This window comes from Agelaius tricolor, unplaced genomic scaffold, assembly GCF_023055355.1.
Source record: "Agelaius tricolor isolate 1412-34295 unplaced genomic scaffold, bAgeTri1.0.p SCAF_16, whole genome shotgun sequence".
Taxonomy (NCBI): Eukaryota; Metazoa; Chordata; class Aves; order Passeriformes; family Icteridae; genus Agelaius; species Agelaius tricolor.
Genome location: NW_027269276.1, coordinates 5,374,159 through 5,398,329, shown reverse-complemented (window position 1 = coordinate 5,398,329; position 24,171 = coordinate 5,374,159). Strand labels below are relative to the sequence as shown.

Genomic DNA, 24,171 nt, shown 5'->3' with positions numbered 1-24,171 from the left:
GAGGCTTTTCTTTTCCAGCGTGTTTGAGTTACAATCCTTGCCGTGGCCGTACCATGACATGTGCCATTCTTCAAAGTCAGAGTCACTCCTGCCAGGATCTATGCAAATCAAACTTGTGCCTTTGTGCAGAGATAAGTGCCTCCATTATCCCACTCCTTCCACTTGCTGATTTGCTTTTGAGACTCGTACACAAGCAATTTTTTGACTTAAAGGCAAATCCTTTGCAATAACGCTGAATCCGCAGAACAGGCCACCTGGAAAATATGTGATCTTCCATTGGAAAGCATTTTCCTTTTCCAGGTTGGTGGGCTGCTTCAAATCATGCAACCATGTAAAACGTCAGGGTCAGAGCCTGAGTGGGTGAGGAGATGCTGTCCAGCCAGGGAGCATCCCTGGGGTCAGGCAGATGATGGTCCTCAGGATCAGCAATATCAGGGAGCCTGCTTAGCTCTGCTGAGGATGAATAGCTTTCCATCTTCATTCTGTCTGTTTTATAGCTGCCACAGAAGAAGCAGTCTGAGATTGAGCCTGACCCAGTAGTATTATATGTAGGTCTTACAAGAGCAATATTTGCTCTTGATGACCATTGGAACATAGTCCTTTAAAGAACACTAAAATAACCCCAAAAGAAGGGCTTGTTCACTGGCTGTTTTGGGGACTTATTTTTTAACATGTGAAATTTTTCAGACCCTCAAAACCATCTGTAAATTTTAAGTACTTCCTAATCTATACCTTTTTTTTTTTCCTCCTCTAAGGTTCAAAGTGCTGAAAGCACTACCTCACCATACATCTTGGGCACAACCCCTTCTTCAAGTTTCCTACCTGTATCAGCCAAATAGAGAGATTCAAACCAAGGTTTTAGCTGGAAAATCTCAGAAATCCAAATTATCTCAGCCTTCTCTTTCTTCCAGTGTGTCTTTATGGGCCCAAAGTCAGTCTCTACCCTGAAGAAATACAGGTATTTCCGTGTGATTCCACATCCAGAACTGGTCAGTATAAAGCAAATAAATGACACTCATGGATGCTGGATCGTGTGTCACCTTGTCTGATGTGCCTTCAGATTTGTTGGTAGCTTTTGGGGAGTTTGCAGTGATTTTTGCAGTCAGTTTTGAGTGGCAGGCTGTATGTGTTGGTTTATAATTCTGGAGTTGTGAGTGTGGGCTGAACTGTTGGCATTAATTATTTTCAATAGTGAGTCAGAGGCTGAATTACAGGATCCTACCCATGGATATAAGAGAAAATAAAGAAACAAGTGGCCTTCCTCTCCCTCCCCTGACATAAGTCATATTTTGTCTCCTACGACCTCAGCTGGCCCTTTAAATTTCATATCAAACATTAGAAAGAAAGAGGTCAAAGTAAGAGCCCTGCTGGAAAAAAAACCCACAGCCAACCCAGATATGAACTATGGGAACTTGTCATCTTATCATCCTAATTGAAGTCATTCTGCAATGTATGACAGTCCATCATATATTCTGCCAGTCAGTGTGTCATACATGATGTGTAACAAGAGAGCTCATAAACCCAGAGGGGAAGCCCCTTCTTTTTTATTACTTTATTTGATCATTTTCATAAAAAGTCCCCTTGCTCAATACAGAGGGACGTGTTTATTAGCCCCATTAAAGCTTTGTCCATTCATTTGACACTGTGATTTACACAGCTTTACCACCAAAGGATCCCATTATTTCCAGTCTGGGGAGGTGTCTTTTTTTATTGTGTGATGAAAAGTAAGTATTTAATTCCACAGGTGAAGGCAAAGAAAGGGGAGGTTGTTGTCAGAGGCTCAGAAGTAAACAAAAGGATGCTTTAGGTATAATTGACTCAGAGAAAGAAAACATTCCCAGTAAATAGAGAAAAATAAATAAATAAAGATGTTCTTCCTGTGGAGTGGGAATTTAACTGGGCTCAGCTGAACTTTTTTTTCCCCCCGCATGCCTTCATTAAAAACAGCAGAATTTGGCAAAATTTCCCTCTGTGTTCTACTCATGAATGTTTCTAGAAAATATCAGCTTTCATACGCAAATATTCTTGAAGTGAAATTGGTGGCTTCCTTTGAACACAGCTAGTGCCTCAAATCCCATCTGCTTTTCCTACAACACGCCCACTCATTATCTAGCTTATTTGGCTTTATTTTATTTTTTTTAAAATGAACACAAATTAAGCTATTTAATCAAATATGTACATGATTACATGGCATTTTTGCATAAGAGTTATACACCCACGGAAATCATTAATCACAGATAACAACACTATGTTAAAATTAGACATTTTGTTTTCTTTTTGTATGCGTGTGCTTTTTAACATAATATCCTGCGTAGCTCTAATTTCACCTCTACTCTCATTTGAATAAATCAGGATTGTTTTACAACAAATTATTCATTTGTCTGTAGCTCTGGTAATTGGTATTTATGTTTAGACTTGATCTCAGAGGAATAAAAATACAGAACTTGAAAATAAAATTGGTATGGTTCAAATCCCTCTTATTCTTTTTTCTTTTCCCCTTTTTTCTTGCGGAGAATGTCACCATGAATGTCCATTGGCAAACTGGATAAGAAAGAGCGTCACAGTGCAGGACAGCCTAGAAGATGACAGGTATTTCCAGGCATAGCAATGATGAGATCAAATTCCCCTCAACCTGCCTTGTTTGCTGATCTTTTAATCAGATTCAACTTCACTGCAGCTACAGCACAAGGTTCCCTGACAATGTATGACAGCATGTGACAGAAAAATATTTTGACTTTTTTTTCTTTTTTGGTCATTTGATGCTATTTGAGATAAATCTGAAGCCCCAGCAGCATCTGATAAATCTACCAAACTACTTTAGTGGAGGTTTTTAACTATTCCTAATTGAACTGGAGGGTCTGGGGTTTGTGTTCATGTGTTTGTAGTGGAATCCAAACAGGAAAGCTGGGAAATGATCTAAACCCTTTGAGGTTAACCTGCCATGAAATAGCATCAATGACAGAAGAGGACATTATTAAAAAGGAGCCAACCTCACTCAAAAAGAACCACTTTATGAAGCCAGAGCCCAAAGAACACCCAGGGCTGTTTGTGGTCCCACAGGGATAGGTATTTCATCCCCCATCTTCATCTCTCCAAATTTCCTCTGAACGGCTTCTGAGCTGAATTCTTCAGAAAGAAAAACACCAGCAAATTTTGAATGGGACTTATCAGCCTTTTCCCTACAATCTGCTCCGTATTCCTCTCACACCCATGTTCTTGCAGTGTCTTGGGGAAATGCTTGGATCACAGATAAGAGAGAACAAGGAAAGGAATGAAGCAAGAAACAAACAACAAAACAAAACCAGCAACCCCCCCAAACTTTTTGATGAAACTCCTCTGTGAATTGTGTGTATGGTTACAGCAAAGTTAAAACTGCCTTCTCCTTCACCAGTACTTAATTCCTGCTTTTAAAATCAGGCTCCCTTTGATCTTGAGGGTTGAAATGATCTGGAAATGAAACAGCCAGTGCTTTGCAGAAAATCTGGAGAGGGTCCCAGACATGGCTTTTACCTGGAAGGCTTCCAAAACAGGATGAAATCTCTCTGGTTTCAGAACAAATTGCGAGATTTTTTCTCTATGTCTAGTCCAACTGTGGAACTCTAGCCCTGATGTCTGTTGCTTCCCAAAGCACAGATGTAATAACCTCTGAGGTGAAATGAGAACGTTATTCCCCCATCTTCTCCCCTCTGCCTCCCCTCCGAGGGTTGAGGGCTGAGAGAATTTTATTACAGTGAAGGCTTAAAGTTTTGGGCAGACTTAATTTGAGGAGACAGTTGGTTATAACCCAGGCTAGGGCCATCTATGCGAAGGTTGGAGAGGACAGAGCACCAGGAGCATCTGTGACATCTGGATCCTGTTGAAAGCTCAGAAATATCTGCCTGGCTTCACGTGACCTGGCCCCAGAGCCAAAAGGGCTGAGAAATGTGGTTAAGAGACTGCAGCAAGCTCTGCCCTAGCAAATGAGTCCCACTGAGAAAGCAAGCACATCAATATTTCTTTGAGTCTGTTTCTTTTAGTGAATATATTTCCATATGTTGCATTAATATTTCTTTTATTGGGGCTTGTAAGTCCATCTGGTATTTGTATTGGGAGGGCTTGAGCTGGCAGATCCCTGTGCTGCTGTTACACACAGATCTGGACAGCCCTTGCAAGGGTAAGTGGTTGGATAGGGACAACATCTCCTCAGCTGCCTTTTTAATTGGATGAACTTCTCAAATCAATCAAGATAACCTGGTTACTTATGTCAATTAGCTCCCACTGTGCCAATGTTACAACGTAAGTATGGGCTGAGTATAAGGTATATAGCAGTTCACAGTAAAGAAACCTCTCAGACACTGTACAGTGTAACAACCCTGATCTAGGTGGTGTAAAGGAGGAAAGATACCTGGGTAACAATATTAAACAAAAAATGTGCTGAAATACCACAGTTTGCCAAGACAATAAGAATCACTTTCCTTTGCATGCATTATTAAGGAATTGGGGAATAATTATCTGCTTTAATACAAGCTTTTTCCTTCTGCATGATTAACTTCAGTGATATCAACAGAGAGTGTGATGACTCTGAAATGACAGCTCCTGGTAGCACGTTCTGGGATTAGCAAAAACAGGTTGTCACTTTACCCCAGTCAGGATCAGGCAGTCTCTGTGCGCCGAGTGCTGGACAGCAGAGCCACGTTCTGCACCAGACACCTGACAGCCCGAGTGGGCAGCAGGTCCTGCCTCCTGCCAGGTGGCTCCCAGGTCGGGCATGCAGGGCTCTGCTCCTGCAGGAGATTGGATTTCCTGAGGCAGCACCGTGTGATTTTTGGCTGTGCAGCTTCCAGACTGAAAGCACTCCGTGCTCCTCGTGCTGAGCTGTGACTCGCTCTGCTCTCTGCACAATGCACTGAGCTGATTTTAAAATAGTGTGTGCTTCTAAAATGCCTGCCTCTAATGCCAGTCCTGTGTCTGGCTGCTCAGTGTGCAGAGTGACAGCACACGCACCAGCCCCTGGAGGGGATGGAGAGAGAGGTAGGACAAACACGCCAGAGCTCTGAGCAATGGCATGAAACAACAACAAAAAAAAATCCTTTCATTCTTACTAAAGTTGTAAAAAGTCTGTCGTGGCTTCTGTGGAAATTAATCAATATATGGAAAACTGCATATCAACTGTGGGGGCAGCAAGAATCTCTCCATAAATTAAAATATTGTGAGTTTCTAGAGCTAACTGGGAAAAGCACGGGGGTTATTAGCGAGGCTCTGGAGCCAAGGCAGAGTCCATGGAATTGGATCCTTCACTAGAGTCCATATTTTGTCAATGTCAGGATACATAAGAACTGTGAAACAAAGCAAATTGTATGTATGGAAGGAAACTAGAAATTTAGTCCTGCATCACAATCCTTTGAAAAATTCATATTAATTAAAAAAAAAGATGAAATGTCCACATATTTTTTTTAAAGAGAAATAGGAGGTGAGAAGATTAATTCTCAAAATCCGTGAAATATACAGTGATGAGTTACTGGGGTTTGCAGTGAGGGGGGTGTTTTTGTAATTCTGTAGGCATCTCAGTCCTCTGGTGAAATGATGTATGGGGCAATCGTCTGGTAGGGGCTGATGGGATGTAAATGAAACTAATTAAGGAAATGTCAAACATAATTAATAAAACAGGTTTAAGTTGCAAAAGCACTGTCAGCTGAATGAATGGGGAAGAATGCCTCATTCCCATTGTTTTGGGGCTTGCTTGCTTATTTATATATTTCTTTATTTATTCCTTGCTCAGCCCTTTGCCCTCCCAGCAGCTTTTACAGTTGCACCATTCAATTAGATCTCAGAAAGCTCTTGGTAGGCTCCTGCATTTTCACCTTGCCCCCCTTGCGAGCTGGGGTCCCATAGAATAGGAGGAATATAAATTTGCCTTGTCGGCTTGCAGCCTGGGAAGAAGAAGGAAAAAAAAAATTAATTGCTAACTCCTCGTCTTCCCCAAGTACTACAGGACATTAACATAACCAATTTGCTTGAACTCCTCACTGGCTGCTTAATAGAGCATCTGACCAGCTGATAAGACCTGGGTGCTGCTGCCTATGATACCTTGTTATTAGCATTTTCATAATATTCAAATTTACAGCCCCATGATTCACTAGCCTCCATTCATTATTGATAAGTACAAAAAATAAATAAAAAAGGTTTATAAATAGCAAAGGGGGGTGAGCGACCTATAATTATGGCAAGCAAATTAGGGTGCATGGTAGAGTCAGTTACATTTGCCTAGGAGTAATGATGCTCAAGAACTTTTTCTCCCCAGGGACCAGAAAAATAATGGATTCCCTGGCAGCTGCAGATGGGCCAGGAAAGGCTGTCACCCAGGACGCTGTTTATATAAGTTAGGCAGAGCATATGGCTCCGTGTCCTGCCTGTAGCCACCTCCAGACATTGCAGTTTCAATGGAAAGAAATAAATACATAAATAAAAATAGCCCCTCGCTGGAAGGTGGTGGTGCAGGGATATGAGGAGGAGGAGAGTAGAAGGGAGAAAAAAGCAAACAACCAAAGGGAGTCTGCTCAGAAGTTTCTGTCGAGAGCAACCCCAGCAGCTCAGGGATCAAGTAGGGGTGATAGCCTTAAAGCCAGGGGCTGTTTAGCTGCATCACTGAAGAGAGAAAGATGAAATGTGATTTCTGCTAAAGCAAAACCTTTCCATGTTGCAGTCCAAGGCAGTCAAACACAAAAGCTTTGAGCCTGAGATGATAAAAATCATGATCCCAGTTGAAAGTAGGAGCTACTAGAAATAACCACTGGATACTTTATAATTTAAACCCTGTGGTTCTATTTCCATTAATCCAATCAAAGGCCTTTTTTTCTTTACTAATGAAACTAGAATGAAACACAAAAGGGAGGCTGACCTGTTAGCAGGTGACTGTTTCTTGCAAGTTATTCATTAAAAACACCCTAATGCTCTGGTGCTGAAGGAGGCTGTACCTATTTCTGTATAAATTAAACATAAGTGAGTTGGCTGAAAGATAAAAAAAAAAAAAAAAAAGGTATTTCTCCTGACTCTCAATCCTTGTACAGGGTACATATAGAGAAAACAGCCCTTGCAGACATTTGCAGTGGGTTGGGGACATTGATGTGCCAGCTGCACCCAAATTTCTCAATTTTAGGTAGCTCCAGTTTTATTGTGTGAATGAATATTACCAATACGGTGCAGTCAACATACTCTAGATAAGAATGAGCCTTGGTTTGGCTCTTCTTGATAGAGCCAAAGCAGGCTCAGAAATAAAAGGGAAGAACTTTGGCAGGAAAACTGCAGTTCGGATGTTTTCACACTTGGTTTTTTTCTTTACTAAATTTAATTAAATTATTAGTGAATCTGTGTTGATTTGCATCATTCCATCCTTCTATTCTGATGTTTGGATAATGTGCCACTGGCTTTTCTTGTAAACACCAATTGGCCTGCAAATTTCTGAGCTACTTTTCCAATTATTCCTGTGTTATTTTCAGATACTCCCAGCTCTTCTATTATGCAGCAGTATTAGCAAGTATCCGCTCTGAACTGCAGCCATGTCTGAATTTACAGTTCTTGAGAACTTTCCTGCATCTTTGCAAAAAAATGAAGAGAGGATATTGGAGTAATCTTCCAATTAGCCTGCCTCAACAGCCTGTGCCTGGAGCCTTGTCCATTTTAATATGCCGCAAAAAGTGCAAACTGAAACTTATTCATCTTTATTTTCTGAATTGTGGCAAAGTTTACGAGTGGACATAAGCTCAGGAAGGAATCCTCCTCCTGCAGCAAACCTTCTCCCCAGAACATCCCCAGTCCTGCAGAAGCTCACACCTGGACCTGAGCTGTCCATCTTCCACACATGCATTCATCTTCCAGAAACATCCTTAGGCATCCTGTGGGCTCTGCTCTGCCTTAAACCTCACATTAGCATCATCAGGGGAAAATATAAATTTAAACTGACACAGACTTGCTTGTCTCTTCCTTTGTGTTTAAACACAGATGGTTGCTTTTGTTGTGCCGCCGCATTTCAGCCAATGCAAGCAGCAAAGTACTTAACTGGAATATATATCTCTTTTCCTTTCCAAACATTCACAGCAGTGAGGTTTTTTTGTGGTGGTTTTTTTTTTTTTGGTAGGTGAAGTATCATTCTTCAGAATATATACAATGTTTTCATGCATCTTAATCTAATCCATTAGTCCTTGTAATTTATTGTTAACTGCTTGGATGTAGGGGCCATGACAGCTTTGAGTAAAGCATTTAAGCAGGCATCTGCTTTGTATAAATTATAAGAACCTTGGTCACACAAGGTTTCAGACAGAGACAAAGGTCTCTTACCAGCATCTGTAGCCCTGGGGATGATAATTTTTTTAGTCTTTCTTTTTTACTGTAAGAAGCTTTGGATATTGGAAACAGTAAAACTATCTGCAGACTTGCATTTACTTTTGTATTTGGTATTGTTAACAGCTCCAAGGCAGGAGTAACGTGATTGGCATGGGGTTTGGGAGCTGGAAAACACTTTGTTAGTCTCAAATCAGTTCCTTGGAGGCTAAAGCCCTGATTAACTATAACTGGAGTGGATTGTTTTAATCTGACTGCTGCAGTATTTTATGTCTGGTCATTTAGGCTTATTTCTGTAAATACTTCAATAAGCCTGAATCAATTCCTTCAATGTGTCCCTTTGTCTCCTGCCATCGGACATGGCATGGTGTCATGACATAAGTAAGCAGAACAGCAGGATCAGGGAAAAGATACCTTGTGCCACTGAGCAAGGAACTTAATTGTGAACAGGAAAGCAAAAACAAATTCTTAATATTATCCTAATATGTCCCAAAGCCCTTTCTCTCCTCTTTTGATTATCTTCCTGGTTTTTTGCCTGGTTATGAGACATCTGAAAGGACAGCAAGATTTTGTTGGGGATGCACAGATGAACAAAGGTCTGCTGTACAAATGCACTTACTGCCGTCTCACTTTTGCTGCTTAGATTAATTTGGCTCATTCCTGAAGGTTTCTGCATTGCATATTTCCTAACTAAACCAGAAGAAGTCTGCTGGAGCAAACTAATTGAAGCAGAGTACTCTGCATCTCACTTTGGCGCCATCGTTCCATGCTGCAGACACACAGTTCAGAGTTAATAAGGATGCCATGTCAGGGATGCCACTCACCAAGGTGAAATGCAATGCAGTGGTGGACAAGCCTGGTGAGTGGTTTTCCTCTTCAAAAGTAGCTTGGAGACATGGCTTCACTCTCCTTGGTACCTCTGGCTGCACAAAGGCAGAGCTGTGAAGGTGATGGGATCATAGCAAATCTACCCGAGTGCAGAGCTTTGGTTTAATTTTTTTTTATATCAATGGCTGGTCTCAGCTCTAATTAACCTACTCCCCTATCAGTCCATTCCCTCCCCACATGCTGTCTTTTCCCCTTCCTCCCTGTGATCTCCATTTCACTGCAGAGATGGCCTGGCAAAGAGACATTATTCTATTTAGAAGCTGAGCACCTCACTAGGGGTGACAGGCCTGTTTTTAGGTCATTTATCTAATTGCTCTTTGCAGATAAGAATTAATTAGCCCGATTATTTTTCTTAGTTTTTGGATGGGTTCCCCACCTGGAGAGAAGAAATTCCTCCATGTCAGTGATTAATTGCTGAGCCAGAAGCTTTCTGCCTTGCATTTGTAATAAATGCCGACTAGTTCTTTAGGTCGCATTAGGAACCAGACAGATTGTGGTTAAAATGCACGGGATAATAAAGCATTTCTACAAACAAGATCACTGCCATTAGATTTTGATTAAATATTTTAATTTATCTGGAGGTTGAGGGACTGCGGGAATCAAAAGGTTTAAGGTCTCCTATTCCCAGCACTTTCTGATGAGAGTCGCCCTATAGCCCTTTGATCTAAACCAGATGAACCTCATGGCAAAGCTTCAGCTCAGGATTTGGCACAGCTGGTTTGTCTCATACTGGTCTGAATGCTCCTAGGGCCGTGAGTGTGCAGCCAGCTCAACTCGCTTGTGATAACATTTTGTGAACTACAGGAGTCTGGTCGAGCTGAGGGAGGAAAGGTTAAGATTTGTGTGTGAAATTATGGCAGGCTCATATCCAGCTGCGTTTAACACAGTAGAAATTATTTCATTCCCCCCTTTCCTTCCACTTTCTCTTCCCCTTCACCTCTTTTTTTCCTTTCCCTTTCCCTTCCCCCTCCATTTCCGTTTCCTTTTTATTTCCATTCCCTTTTTTCACCTTTTTATTTCCATAGGAATTCTGAGCATTGAGCTCAAAGAAAAATCTATTTTTTCTGCAGGGCCAACTAAAGAAAAAACAGTGGCCTCGATTCACAAGCTGGTCAGCCTAGGACAGGTCTCTTTTCCAGGATTATAGAGCAAGCCAGACAGTATGATCTCCTGTGCCCTTAAAACCTGATTTCTGACCTAGAAAGTTCATGGAAGAAAATTGGAGTCTTGCCATCTATTTTGCCGTGCTTGTGAACTGTTTGAAGCCCCTGATGTCCCAATAGGAGAAATTAATTGCTGGTGTTAGAGCAGCTTCTCTGATCACAAAAGATGTGGAGCTGCCTATGCTGTGGTGATCATTGCTGCCTGGGAGAGAGGAGGGTTGGGAAGGCACAGGGATGAGATCCTGGGTCCGAGTCCCTCTGTCCCACAGCTGAGAGGTGTTAGCAGGGCAGTATCAGGGCACCAAATACCTTGGCTGTGTTTGTTGTCCAGGAAAAAAAAAAGTAAATCTTCCTATTGCTGAAATACTTGCAAAACATTTACATTGGAGAGGAGTAAACTAGGGGCCCTGGGTGGATTTTGTTAGAGGGCAGTTATTTTTCTGGGGATTTTGTTCGTTTGCTTTTTAATGGAAAGGAGGAAAAAAAAATGAGAAAACCTGAAAACATGACAATTTTTTCTCCTGACAAGTGGGCTGAAGACAGACGAGGAGAACTGATATTTCTCTAATGTATAGGAACAATATTGCATTGTGAAAAGTAACTTTCCATGGAACTTCGTTCGATTCTTACTCAACCATAGTATTTTGAGAATACCATTCCCAGCTGTGATTTAAAGACAGAAAAATCTAGTGCTACACTGATGGTTAGTCAAAAATCAATGCTTAAAAATTGCTCCTAACTTCAACTTTGAGCTATGGGACTACGAGAGCTATTTTGGCTTTGAGTATTGAGTAAAGCTCATGTGTATCAGAGATAGTTGATATTTCTCACTACCTACAAAACCATCAAAATTATTTTATCTTTTCTTTTGGTAAATTGAAGTTTTTATTCTGGTCACCATTGCTGCCTGTATTTCATAACTAGACAGAAATACACATGCAAGACAGAGCACCTATTTTTTTTTTTTCCTTGCCAGATACCCAAGCAGAGTCAGATACTTGAATTCAGTGGGAGTCGAGGTGCTAAATGCTATTTTTGTTCTTAGCAATTGGACCCCATTTTAACTAATATATTACATAATAATTTGGGAATAAAAACAACATCTCCCCATATCAGTGGGAAATTACATTACAACCCAGTTTTCGGATGTAGAAATGGAGTCCCTGTGAGTCTGAGCTTTTTCCTTAATGCCACAAAATGTGTCACTGGAAAAACTTCACACAAAACCTTAGCAATATCTGCTCTTGTTTTAAGCCCACACCAAACCATTTAATTTAAGTAAGATTTACCTCCCCCACCTGCAATGCCATTTCTGGCACTGTACATGAGGAAATTTAACAATATCGAGTGGCCTGAGTTATGATAATGAAAGATGGTTGCTAAGAAAAAGCATGATGATAGCCAAGAAATTAATATTACAGAGATGAAAATCTTCTTATAGACCCAAAATAATAGATGTTCTGTATCAATATATGACTAATCAGCACTCAAGGATTTATCTTTCAAATTACAGAACATGGTGGAGACATTTAATGCAATATGGTCTCCCTTCAGAGAGATACAGTATGTGACTAAATATCTCCAGTGAGTAATATTCACACTTACTCAAGTACTGTAAATATATCCCTGATAAATCTGGAGAGCGAATTCTTGTAAATTCTTGTTTAACACTGCAAGGAAGCTTAATAACTTTCCAATCTATCAACATGTTTTAATTTCCTACTGTGCAGTTTCTAACCGAAACAAGGCATTTAACAGAAGAGATTCAAACCTAATGGATAATGGGCTGTCATGTACTAAAAAACCTTGGTACCAAATGTGACACTGAATTGTGTGGGTTTGGGCAGGACATTTCCAAATGGGAATGTTTCATCGCTGCTATGCCTAATTATGCATGCATTTTTATGTAAAATTAAATGCATGTGCAATGTGCAGATTAAAATAAGAAAAAACCCTCTCTCCTAATAAGTGGGAATGGCTAAGAACTTGATGGAGGGTTGCAGCCAGGTGGCTACATCAGCCAGTGACACGTGTACCTACATGTGCTCCCTGAGGTCCAGAATCCAGGCGAGCAGAACACCCAGTAAAAATCATGCCACACTTAACAAAACCAACCTATTTTTAAGTGGCATTTAATAATGTTAACCTACATGTATTTTACAGGGCTTGGAAGGGTGCAGACTGGATGATCAGTAAATCCAGTTTATGTAATGTTTCAAGCCCCTAGTATGGGCTTTTTCTGCCCTCCTTATTTTAAGCAGGTACCTCAAAAAATTAAATCCAACAAACACGTTGGCATGCACATATCAGGCTGGGCTTTTGGAGGGGGTAGAAGGATCAGTCTAATTTCTGTATCCTCTTTTCTGAAAAAGCTGCCCCTGAACTGGTGCTCAGTGGAGGATGCCTGTTGCAATGGTGTGCCCATAAGCTCATGCTGGTCGGAGACAACCAATGAATTTTTGTTGTCTTGGGCTTGAAGGGAAGCAAGTTTCAGAGTGAACATGCCATCTCTGGGACATCCTCAGGATAGTTCTTCTTCCTTGAAGCATATTTCTACATCTCTGCCATGAGAGCAGAAGAATTTCCAGTCAGACCCTTGAACCAACTGGGCCATGCAAGGCTGTGAGGAGCAGTAGGGAAATCAGCACTGCTCCTTGGAACCTGGTGTTGGCAGCCACACCACCCAAAATCTGAGCTGCCTGGTAGCTTCAGGTACTGTCACAGGAAGAAAATTCAGAAATAATCAGAGTTGTGATGGAGAGAGGCCTGAATCATAACTGCTACTTTTGTGTGCTGCATGCATCAATCTTTACCAATAAACTGAAATTACCTCAGACTTTTTATTTATAGGTGGTAATTGTCTTTAGCTAAGTATCATTTTTTTCCCCTAAAACATTGGGACATTTTCTAGGCAGAGATTTGCTGTGGAGCTTTACATGAGCAAGCGCAACAATACCTGTACACTGTTTTATAAAATGTGCAAGGTTTTTTTTAAAAATATAAATTATTCAGTTATTATGATGCTGATGCTGCTGCTACTGTGTATATAAACGTTTCCAGTCCCAGAATGGGCATAAAATACTTACTGTGAATAGTAAACATGAAAGAAAACAACTGAGCTGAGAATTAATGATTCACTATTTCCTTTTTTTTTTTTTTCCTCAGCTCTGGGGGTCTCTACAAAAGAAACAGCTTCCTACAAGTGATAATGTTAAATCTTCTTGTTCTTCCTACTTGCCTTTTTCCTCTCTGGGGTCTTTAAACTTACTTCAAGCATTTGAAAAACTTCCCTAATTTTTCCTATAGTCCTCCAAACCAAGCTTCCATGGCTAGTGGAAGATGTTTTAATCTCCTGTTATGTGATAGAACTATCCAGTATTCTCTGTAAAATTGATCAGATGTGATTTTTCTTCTCTCTTTTTTAAATTTTCTGCCCAAAAATATTATATAGGAAAATAAGCACAGAAAACCAAGTACTCAAAGCATTACCAGAGACATGTAATAGGGCAAGGAATCAAATCATTATTTCCTGACCCCCTCAAGCCACCTTTTGCCTACCACAGTGCAAAGAAATTAAGAGTACAGAAAGGCACCTCCTTTTTGTCTGTTATTCATGAGATGAGGAGCATTAAAACAATTCACAGTAGTCTTTTAAATGCAAATATTATCAATATCAGCACTTCCATTTCAATAATACATTCCCAGACATTTCTGGTTATGATTCACAACTGTCTGGTGTGATCGAGCCTCTGGTAACTCTCTCAAAAGTTCTTGAGACTTATATTTATTTCCATCATTTCAGGACACTCTTTGTAAAGATGAATATCTTTTAATACCTCTTGCCTGGGTGCAAGGGGTGACCCTGATTTTTGCAAAATCTCATTTTGCAAAACACACGCTGAGTGTATTAAGGCCCTGATGAGATAGAGCGCTGGCTAGAGAAACCTTCAAGCATTACTTTTTTTCTCCTCCATAAAGAGGAAAACTCTAAATGATATTGTTGATTAGATACAGCATATTGGTAAAGGTCTTGCTAGCTCTCCTGAGCATGTCTGCTTGACTTCTAAATTCACAGCACTAAAATGTTTTCATTCCCTTTCCCTTCACTCCCCACTTAATCCTTAAGCATTTTCACCTTAATCCAGAAGTTTTCAAATGCCCTGACAAACCAGCTAAATGTAAAGAAATAGCTGCTTCTCTTAGCTTTTTTTCCTGTCAATCATTTAAAACCCAGTGTAATGTGTGATGAGGATGACTCAGTTTGTAGAAAAGCAGCAACTTAGCAGTTGGCTAATGTTTTGTGAGCTGCTCAGCTTAAGCAGATGGAATACTTGTATTTCATATCTCAGCCCCATCCCTGATTATGGTTTTTTAGCAGTCCCAGGTACTAACTACCTCAGCATCAGAAGAGATTGGTGGCAGGCTGGTGTTCACAGCTTACTTGTGATTCTGGAAGGTTTTCTTATTATATGCAATAGTTCTGTCAGACAGGTGTTGGAGGGATGCATTTGTGCTTTGGGGAATAGCAGGTAAATTTATGCAGCTTTAAAGGACTGGCAGATTTAGCTGCCTACATATGATTTAAGGGCCTGATCCCAAACCCATTAAAATTAATGGGAGTTTTTCATTGACTTAGTTGGCTTTGGATTAGCTCCTAAGTGAATTTCCAGTAGAAGGCAAAATCCCAGCCAACAAAGCTGCTGATTTCTTGGCATCCTTGTCTCCTTTTAGTGAGCAGTGGCAGAGCTAAACCTTCCAGAGCTGCCCAGTGGAGTTATTCTGACAAACCCAACCTTTATCTGCAGACAGTTTTATCCCTTACCTGGTACTCCCAGAATATTTAAATAAAAAAATGGAAAAAACAGAAATGTGGACTTTATGTAAATAAATCTGCCTCTCTTGCCTTAGAATAGAGAATTCCTGCACCATGTTGGACCTAAGAGTTGTATAAATGTGTGTGCTCTCTGGATTTGGATATAAGTAGATAGCCTGGGAACAATGCAAGCATATTTTTCTAAACTTCTGTGCTGTTTTTCAGAAAAAAAATCCCCATGGCCCAGACACTCCTTAAACAAAAGCTCTCTATGCATTGAATAACTCTCAGTGTGTTTTTCTTCCATGAATTTCTCCATAGATTGTTTTTGAAGCTATACAACCACCCCTAAATCTTTTTGCAAGGAATTTGCAAGTTACCTTTGTGCTACGCAGACAGAAGTCTTGTACATTTTGAATATACCCTGTGCTAGTTTCCTTTGATGACTTTTAAATCTTGCATTACTAGAGACAGTGAACATTCATTATCTATTTGCCATTTCCAGGCCAGTCAGTATGTTAAAGACCTATCTCTGACCTCCTTATCCCTCTTCTAGGTTGTTCTTTTACAAGATAAAAAGTCTTGATCTATTTAGCTTAACTCAGAAACTATAATGTAACTTTTCCTAACCTCAAATAATTCAGGACCTGCAATTAAATTTTGTGGTCAGCTTGGATTCAATCAATACATTCGGCTTACTGGACACAATGATATTTGTTCTGAATTTTTTTTTTTTAATACCAAAATTAGTCTGACTCCAGCTCCCTCATGAGATATTGCAGGGGGAGATAGGGGTGGGCAGGGGATCTGTATTTGGAGGATTCCTGACATTGCATTAGTTAATAATGAGGGACATATTAGTATTCTTAAAGTTCCTATAGTCTCTAAGCTTCATACAGAGCTGTAAAATAAAACAGCCATAGCCATTAATATGCTAATGTTATATGCTATGACCATGTTGCTGTCTCTCTTGAGTATCTCCCCAGTCTTCCTATCTCTTTCCACATCATATTAACACTCCCTGGGTGAAATCCTGACCCTGTTGAAGTCAATGGCAAAACTCCCATTGACTTCACTAGAGGCAGGATTATCTCCTCCAAGGAGCTTTATGGCTTCACTCCTGACTGCTTTGCTGTTTTCACATCCTACTGTATCCCCTACTTGCTCTCCCTCTTTTCTGATAAATGCTCACCCTCTTGCTATCATTTATTTTGGTCTTGCACTCCTGGTTCTGCACCTTTTTGAAATGAGTCTGCCAGTGTGGAAAAGTCTTCCTCTGCTCTGCCTGCCCATTGACTCCCTCCTCCTGCTATCAGATCCTGCTTAAATTTTGTATGCTAATCTTTCCCTGCTAGCCACTGCATTCTCCTCTCCTTTCCCTGCATCCCATCATGATATAGTATATACTAACACTAAGAATAGGTGAAAATTGCCTGTCTGCCTCCTCAGATGACTTCAGACAAGGTTTTCATATGCAAGACATCTATAGCAAGGGAAATGCTTCCCAGGCATTTTCTTCCTCTCGTTTTTCCGCCTTGTATTCAGTCCTTGCATTAGATAGACCTGTAATATTAATTCCTTGCTGTCCAGCCTTATATTTTTAGTTTAATTTTATTATAGTTATGCACAGTTATAGAAAAAATAAATTGCCCTAAAATTAGCATGCTGAATAGGCTAAAGGAGTATTTAGAAATGAGCAGAGAACAATGCTCTCTAGATAATTTATCATGCAGGCAAGAAGAAAGAGTTGCCTTACTAAGGACTTCAGACTCTCCATGAATATATAGTGCAATCAGTAAAGAGTTTGCATGATCAAGTACTAACCAGAAAAAATTTGAAATACAAAGTTCATTTAAATCAATAGAAAGCCTCCCACTGTCTTGGCTATAGGCCTAAAGAAGGATTTCAGGATTTTACCCATTGCATCAGATTGCAAAGAAACCTTGTAATGCATTGTGGGTTTTTTTATTTTATTTTTCTTTAATTTAAGTACATAGGCTGAGCAGCTTTATACTGTTGACTTTGTATAGTTATGAGCCTAAGCTGAAAGATCCGAGAAACTATTAATACCCTCCAGAGAAATATCAGCTTGCAATAGTGAGTATGGATCCCTCTTGTTGACCTAGTTTATATCTACAGAATCAACCTACACAATTCCTTTCACCAGCTGCTCTGTGGCTTAGGGAGATGGGGTGTTAATTAATGAGACATTTGTTGAAATTTATAAGGGCTTTTCCTATCCAGGTTAGACATAAATTATGAAGGCTCTGGCAAAGTGGGCAGAATATTGTTGACTGTAACTGTTCTGCTTATTTTAGCCAGTACTAGAGAAAATAGGTCTTCAAAGAACAATTTATGTGCAGGAGCAAGCTTGATGAGAAAAAGAGAAGAATATTTTAAAGAAAAAATAAAGTCACAGTATGAAGTGATTTGTTTTTCTTATTCACGGTACTATTACTTTTTCAAATTTCTATTTTCAGTATGGCCTTTTAGTCCCTGATTTGTTAGGAAAAGATACTTGTACGGTGATGAAACTGTGATCTGTTTGAAATGCATATGATGTCATACAAAATTCACTATTATCTGCTACTTGGGTTTTATACAGATAAATATATGGGAAATGTACATGTAGAGAAAAAATTAGATTTTTTTTTGATTATGTGTAGTCTCCATTTTAATGTTAATTTCTAACAAATATTCTAGCATGGGAATTTAACAGCAGACGTGTTGGTAGAAATAGATTCTTTCAAGTGAGTGTTGGAGTACAGTGGTTTTCTTAATAATGAAAAGCAAATTTCCATTTCTGAATCATAAGCATTGTCATCGTCGAGCTAATTCAAAGCCTGACATTTTATCAGTCAGGAAAAGAAACATGTTACATGCATTTAATTAATATCTCCCTCTGAGGGTTCGAACACGCACAGGAGTCTATAATAGCTGTTCATTTAGGAGCCTTTCAGTTCAAGCAGTAGATCCAGATCTGGAGGTCCCTGTTCCCATTCACCCTCAACCCTTTTCATTTCTTATGACATGTGCAGGATTATGTGCCAATGGAGCAGACATTTTGCAATAAAATGTATTTTCATCAGAAAATGCTGATTCACTAAAAGCAAAATGTTACATGGAAACATATTGCTTTTGATAAGCTTCTGAGAAAATACACATAGGGTCTGCTGATTGTTTCTGATTTTCCATTCAGCTTGCTTGTTTTCCTAATTTTTGAAGAAAAGTTTATTTCATTTTGAAACTAAAAAAAAATAAATCCATCCACGTTTACTTTCTTCCAGCTTTTTCTCCAGAATTTCTTGCAAAATCACTTTCTTTTTTCAAAACTGTTTTGTTCATGAGCACCAAGCACAGTAAACCCATTAACAATTCTCAATATGAGAACCCAAATTGAGTGACCAGATAATTCTAAAAGCTAAGAGCTGCTACAAGCTGAAAGAAAAGAGGTGAATCCATCAAACAAATATCTTTCTGAATTACCACTATGGCAAATTCTGGCAGGGGCTGCTTTCTTTCATGGTTACTTAATCATGAGGAAAAAAAACCCCACATGTCCTGAAGATAATAGTTCACCCTTGGAAGACATTTCATGACCTCCTGCAAATCTTATTTTCCTGAGGGTAATCAGAGACTCAAAAATCAAAAAGACCTGGTGCTCAAATTGTTTAGATCATCCTTTTCTCTTCTCCCTGTGACTGTGCTTCCCCAGGAGCCATGTGAGCTCCTTGCTAGTTGTGATCTTTGGGGCAATCAAAGAAGCCATTTCATGTTCCTTGTCAGTCATTGGGCCTCCTGATCTCTTATCAATTACCTGTCAAAAGAGGTGGGTGTTCTTCTTCATTAACACATTGCAGTGTGGTAATTAACAACCAGATAGCAAAGGGCTTAGAAAGTGGCCTCTCTTGACCACTTGTTCAATAAATATTGACATAAGCACCAGTAAAAGTATGTCATATGGGTCTTTGCTAAAAACAACAAGCAAGGAAAGAGTAGGAAAGCAAACAAAGTGTATCATGACTTGTTTTTTGAAGAAACCTCCACCAGATTTTAGCAGCAAATGGGAGCAATTTGGGCGTTATTCAAGCCCAAGTTGCCTTGTTTTTTGTTTCTCTCCTGACTGAAGATGTGTCCCCCTCCCCCTGCTTTTTGGGTGGGGGGCAGAAAGGGGAGGTTACCTTCCCGTTGAAATAAACCAGCAAGAACTTTGTCAAGGAATGAACTCTTACTGTAACCCACACCTCATTTGTCACCCTGATGGGCTGAGGAAAAGTGACATTTACAAACTGAGAATGAAAGTACATCCATTTCACCAGTCTGACACCCTGATATAATAACTATTTACCTTGAGAAAGAGGGACTGAGATTTCCGATTCTTGTGAATCTTCTCACTTTGGCACTTATTTTCTCACTCTGTCAAACAGCCCCAGATTAATGGAACAATTTGTTCAACAAATCATATTAGCAGAAAGCGCACAGGGTAAAGAGAAGGAGGCGGGGGAGCAGGAAATTTTTACTCATTCATAGCAGTGGTATCTCTGCAAATAAAAATGTAGTTATGCCTGACATTTACAGAGGTACAATGTGAAAGGGAAAAAGTGTAATGACTTTGGGCAGTTGAGAGATCACTTTGCAAGAACAGTAGTGCTCAAAAGGGAATAAGATAAAGTTACACATAACATCTAGATTGAGCTTCTTTCTGGAACATATTTGTCAAACACAGCAGGATCCGTCTGTGTTTAAAAAAGAGTTTTCCATTAAAATTAAGCACCGTGTTCTTTTCCTAACTATAAAGAAATGCTCCCTTACAATCTGCTTTTCAGAAATGTTAGGTAAAGAATTAAAGTAAGTTGGAGCCATAGGGTGAATGCTATGAATCCTTCTGGATGGATTGATAATGTCTAAGGGACTGATATAAACCCTGCCTAAGCCAGCAGAAGATTTTCCATTGCCTTCACAGGATGAATTGGGCACAGAACAATCAGAAACCCAACTATTCTTCTGCATTTACTCCTTATTTACACTTTATAACCAGACAAACAAGGTTCCTTCTATTTCCCTATACACAGATAGCTCCTGCCATGGAGTCAAGAGAATGCAAGAATGCAAGAATAGTTTTTCCAGCTTTACAGAGGCCCAGGTATAAGTATAATCAATTCTAGAAAATTATTATTTACATTGGGTAAATGTTTTGGTTAGGAATTGCAAACAAGTTACGACTGTATTGATGAGTAATTCACTGGGCAGCAAACCATACTTTTTCCTTTCAGCTCTTTAACCCAGAGCTCCTTGCAAAACTGTGTGTTGGTATTTATAGCATATACAGAACAGATTATCTTTAAAAAGTGTTTCTTTTTAAGTCTGAGCAGCCTGTTTCTGCTAGCCATGAAAATATAGAGAGCAATGCAGCATCATCCCCCTGCATGCACACTCACACACTTATAAACACATTTTAAGAGGATACTCTAAGTTTTCCATCACATTAATTTATTTCTGTTAGCTTGGTACAGCAGCACTGTACCCTGTTCTCCAATGAAAATTGACGCTCCCTTGTTCCACGTTTCTTTATGCCATGACCTTGAGTGTCAAGAGAAAATATTGCTTTGCATCCTTGTGTTGCTTGAGTCCTGCTTCTCTCTTTATAGCTTATTACTTGGCATACTTCAGAGCCTATGTACTGCAATGAGATATGCACTGTACACCAGGTAACACTTGGAATACTTCAGGCTATAGAGATAAGAAGAGCTGACTCTGTTGTGCACATAATATTTTGCCCCAAATTCAGGAATTTAAAGGAATGGTTCAAAGGTTTCAGGTGGCAAATTGTTAGTTGCTTAATAAAAGTAATCAGCCTTCTACATGACTGAAAAAAAAAAAAAAACAAACAAAAAGCTGAACACACAAAATCATTACTTATTAATTCAACTGGGTTTTATACCGGTGACAGTGAATGAGATGCATGCACAATTTGGTAAGGATCTAGGCAAGGGGAGTCTGGCACAATTAATGCAGTTGGGATTTCCAGCAGCACCACAGAGAGCAGAATCCATCCTCTTCAAAATACAGTGCAGGTAAGGGTCACCGGTGACATTTCCTGAGCAAGCACAGCAAAAGAACTAAAACTAACCTGATTTTAAGTGGCTCAACCTCTTCAACCTATTTCAGTAAATGGAGAGCTTCTGAGAAAACCTTGCCCCAGTCCACCCACCCCACACTGAACAAGCCCCAGACATTAGGTAGGCTGGTCCCTCTGCTGACCTTTCTCCTCCCTTTTCCCACTCACACATGGTTTTACTCTTCATTGATTTTGTGAATTCCTGAAGCGCCCTGTTCTTGATGGCCCTGAGGACAAAAACGTTGCTGTCCACTACGGCTGGAACAGTGACCAAGGGTGAAGGTAGCAGAGACTTGGCTGCTCTTCCGTGGCCATCTCCAACCTAAGACACACATGAGTAACAACATTATTAGTTCAGAACAAAAGATGCCTTGTACACTTTAAGGTTTACACCTCACTGATCCTTCTGGATACTTCCCTGTTCCATGGAAAGTAGATTACAGCACAAGGACTCGGCTGCAAGGAGAACTTGGCATGTGCCATGCTCAGATGGCAGGTTCTCCTGCCAGTCTGCAACCCCCAAGGTAAACAGAGATCAGTCCCAGCCTGGAAGGAGGAGTTTCTGGGTATTTTGTTGGTTTTTGTTTTATTTTGTTTTGTTTTTTCATGACAATCTCTTCTTTCATTTTAGTACGCTACCACAAGGGGGAAAATAAAATCTGGTTTTGTATCTTGAGCATTCCAAAAAATACTGGATTTTTTGGTCAAATTTGAAATTTTGTGGATGGAGCCTGTGAACAGTTTTGTTATATAGATACAGAGTCAATCTTCTGGTGCAAGCCTGTCTTCCTTACAGAAGCATAAAACAAAGAGAAAGGAGGTGCCAAGGTGGCTATAGTGGAAATATGCTACAGGGAGGCTAAAACTAAAACAAAAATAAAAAACAAAACAGCCCTCCCTCTCCAGAGAATCTGAAAAGAAAGAAACACAAAGCACTGATTGTTGGTCTGTCCTTCCCAAAACATCTCTGTTTGCCAACATATTAATATTCCAGAAGCAAATGCTCTCATCTTTTCCCAGCTGGGGATTCTCCATCTCTCCAGGCCTGTTCACTCCCATTAAGTCACAGATGTAAAGATGGACTAGAGATGTTCGACACATTTTTCTAATTTTCTAGAAATTACTAACAAGCACAAGGACCCTATTTCAGAAATGGGCTTCACAGCAGAGGTCAGTTTGAAGGTGTATTAACAGTCAGGGATTCTCCAAGAGATTGTGTCCTGAATGTAAAAGAAAAAAAAATTAAAAATTGAATCTGAAAAACTAAAATCCACAAGCTATGTGTGTGTGTAGCACTTTCTTTGTGAAGAGTAAATCATGTATTTTAATTTTGACCTCTTTGAATATTTCACATTTTCATTGTCATGGCAACTGCTGTTTTTCCTTTAGAAATATCAGCAATTCAAACTGTAATTCCCTTCCTCTTTCTGGTTTCTCCATATCCCTGGATTATTTGTCCCAAAAGAACTCCAGTAAATTGTCTGTGATCCAACTGTAACAATGAGCTGTGACAGTGGGTAAATGGGCACAAATGCCTAACGGGGTACTAGAGTAACTCTCCAAGTCAGAGATAGATTTTGGCAGGAGCCAGGACTTCTCCAGGTGCAATCACAGCTGTTTGAGTTGGATTTTCTGTGTAAGCAACAGCACAGCCCAATTCTTTGCTTTTTGTGTGAACCCCAGTGCCAAGGCCATATATATATATATATATAAAATAATCCTCAAAACATTAAACACCAGGAAAAGAAATTAAACCACTGTCCTATATTAAATACCATATTAAATCCTAAGTTCATAATTAGGCCTTATGGGGCTTAATCTTCATGGGCTGTTGCTGAAGGAGCACTCAGGTCCATCAGCAGAAGTTGTGCTAATCAGACCTTTCTCTGGAATTGTATTTTACAGAGCATGGGGGCTAAATGCTCACAAATCACTCATGAGCATTTGGAGGGCAACTTTAACTCCCAAATAGAAATATTAGTCCTTGTGTGACGTGAGATGGTCTTGGTCATGTGGGAGTGCAATATCCTGAAAGCGGAACTCTGCCCAGAGCGGCAAACTTACTTGTGTATAGCCAAGAGGAGAATTTTGTAAACTGAAAAGTAGAACCTTTAAAAGTGAATCTCTTGCAGTGAAAAATGTAGCAGATTAATAAGAAATATGAGTAGCATTTTGCTTCTTTGGTGACTCCTTATTCATAGTAATCCTTTAGATATGGAGCAAACAGTTCTATGAGTACAGGATTTAATAAAGCCTAATGAAGATTTTTAGTGGAGACGTGTCTCATAGCTGGGTTCACTCTGTTTCTTTAAGGTGAAAACACTGACAGCAGCTATTTCTCCAGGAAGCTTTTCCTGGTCTAGGGACATTCATAATGCCTCTCTCCTGTGTAAATTATCTGATGTCTAATGGTGACAGACGCGTACACACATACACAGACTGTGATTGCATAAGCCTGGATTCCTGAGTAAACCATGCTGAAAGAATCCATCAAGAATGCTAATCAGAATTGGAGACCTTCAAATACCATATGAAGCAACACAGCTACTGCTTGTCATGCAAAGTTGCAAAACATCTATACATAGGTCCCATATAGGTGTGCATGTAGAGGTTATAGATAGATGTGCGTATATTTGTGTATGTATCTATATCTGCAGAGTTTCCATGTGCTAGAACCTCCCTTCTTCAGGCAACACATTATTGGTTTTGTTGCCTGTGCAACTGTGAATGAGTATTAATTTGAGATGACTCAGTTTGCTGCATGATTCATCCCAAATGTGAAAGGGGGGCAGACTGAGTGGAATCTCATTTCCCCATAACAGTCTGGGGCAAATGGGCCCTGGACACCCACGTATTTAGAAATCTTACATACC

The 24,171-nt window shown here is 39.8% G+C and overlaps 1 long non-coding RNA gene across 1 annotated transcript in view; it reads left to right on the top strand.

The window, feature by feature from the left end:
• LOC139596768 (uncharacterized) overlaps positions 1–23,727 on the top strand; it is a 34,906-nt gene extending 11,179 nt beyond the window's left edge. Inside the window, exon 3 of the long non-coding RNA XR_011681449.1 lies at positions 756–23,727. This is a non-coding gene — a long non-coding RNA (uncharacterized lncRNA). The remainder of the gene's footprint in view (positions 1–755) is intronic.
• Positions 23,728–24,171: the final 444 nt, after the last annotated feature.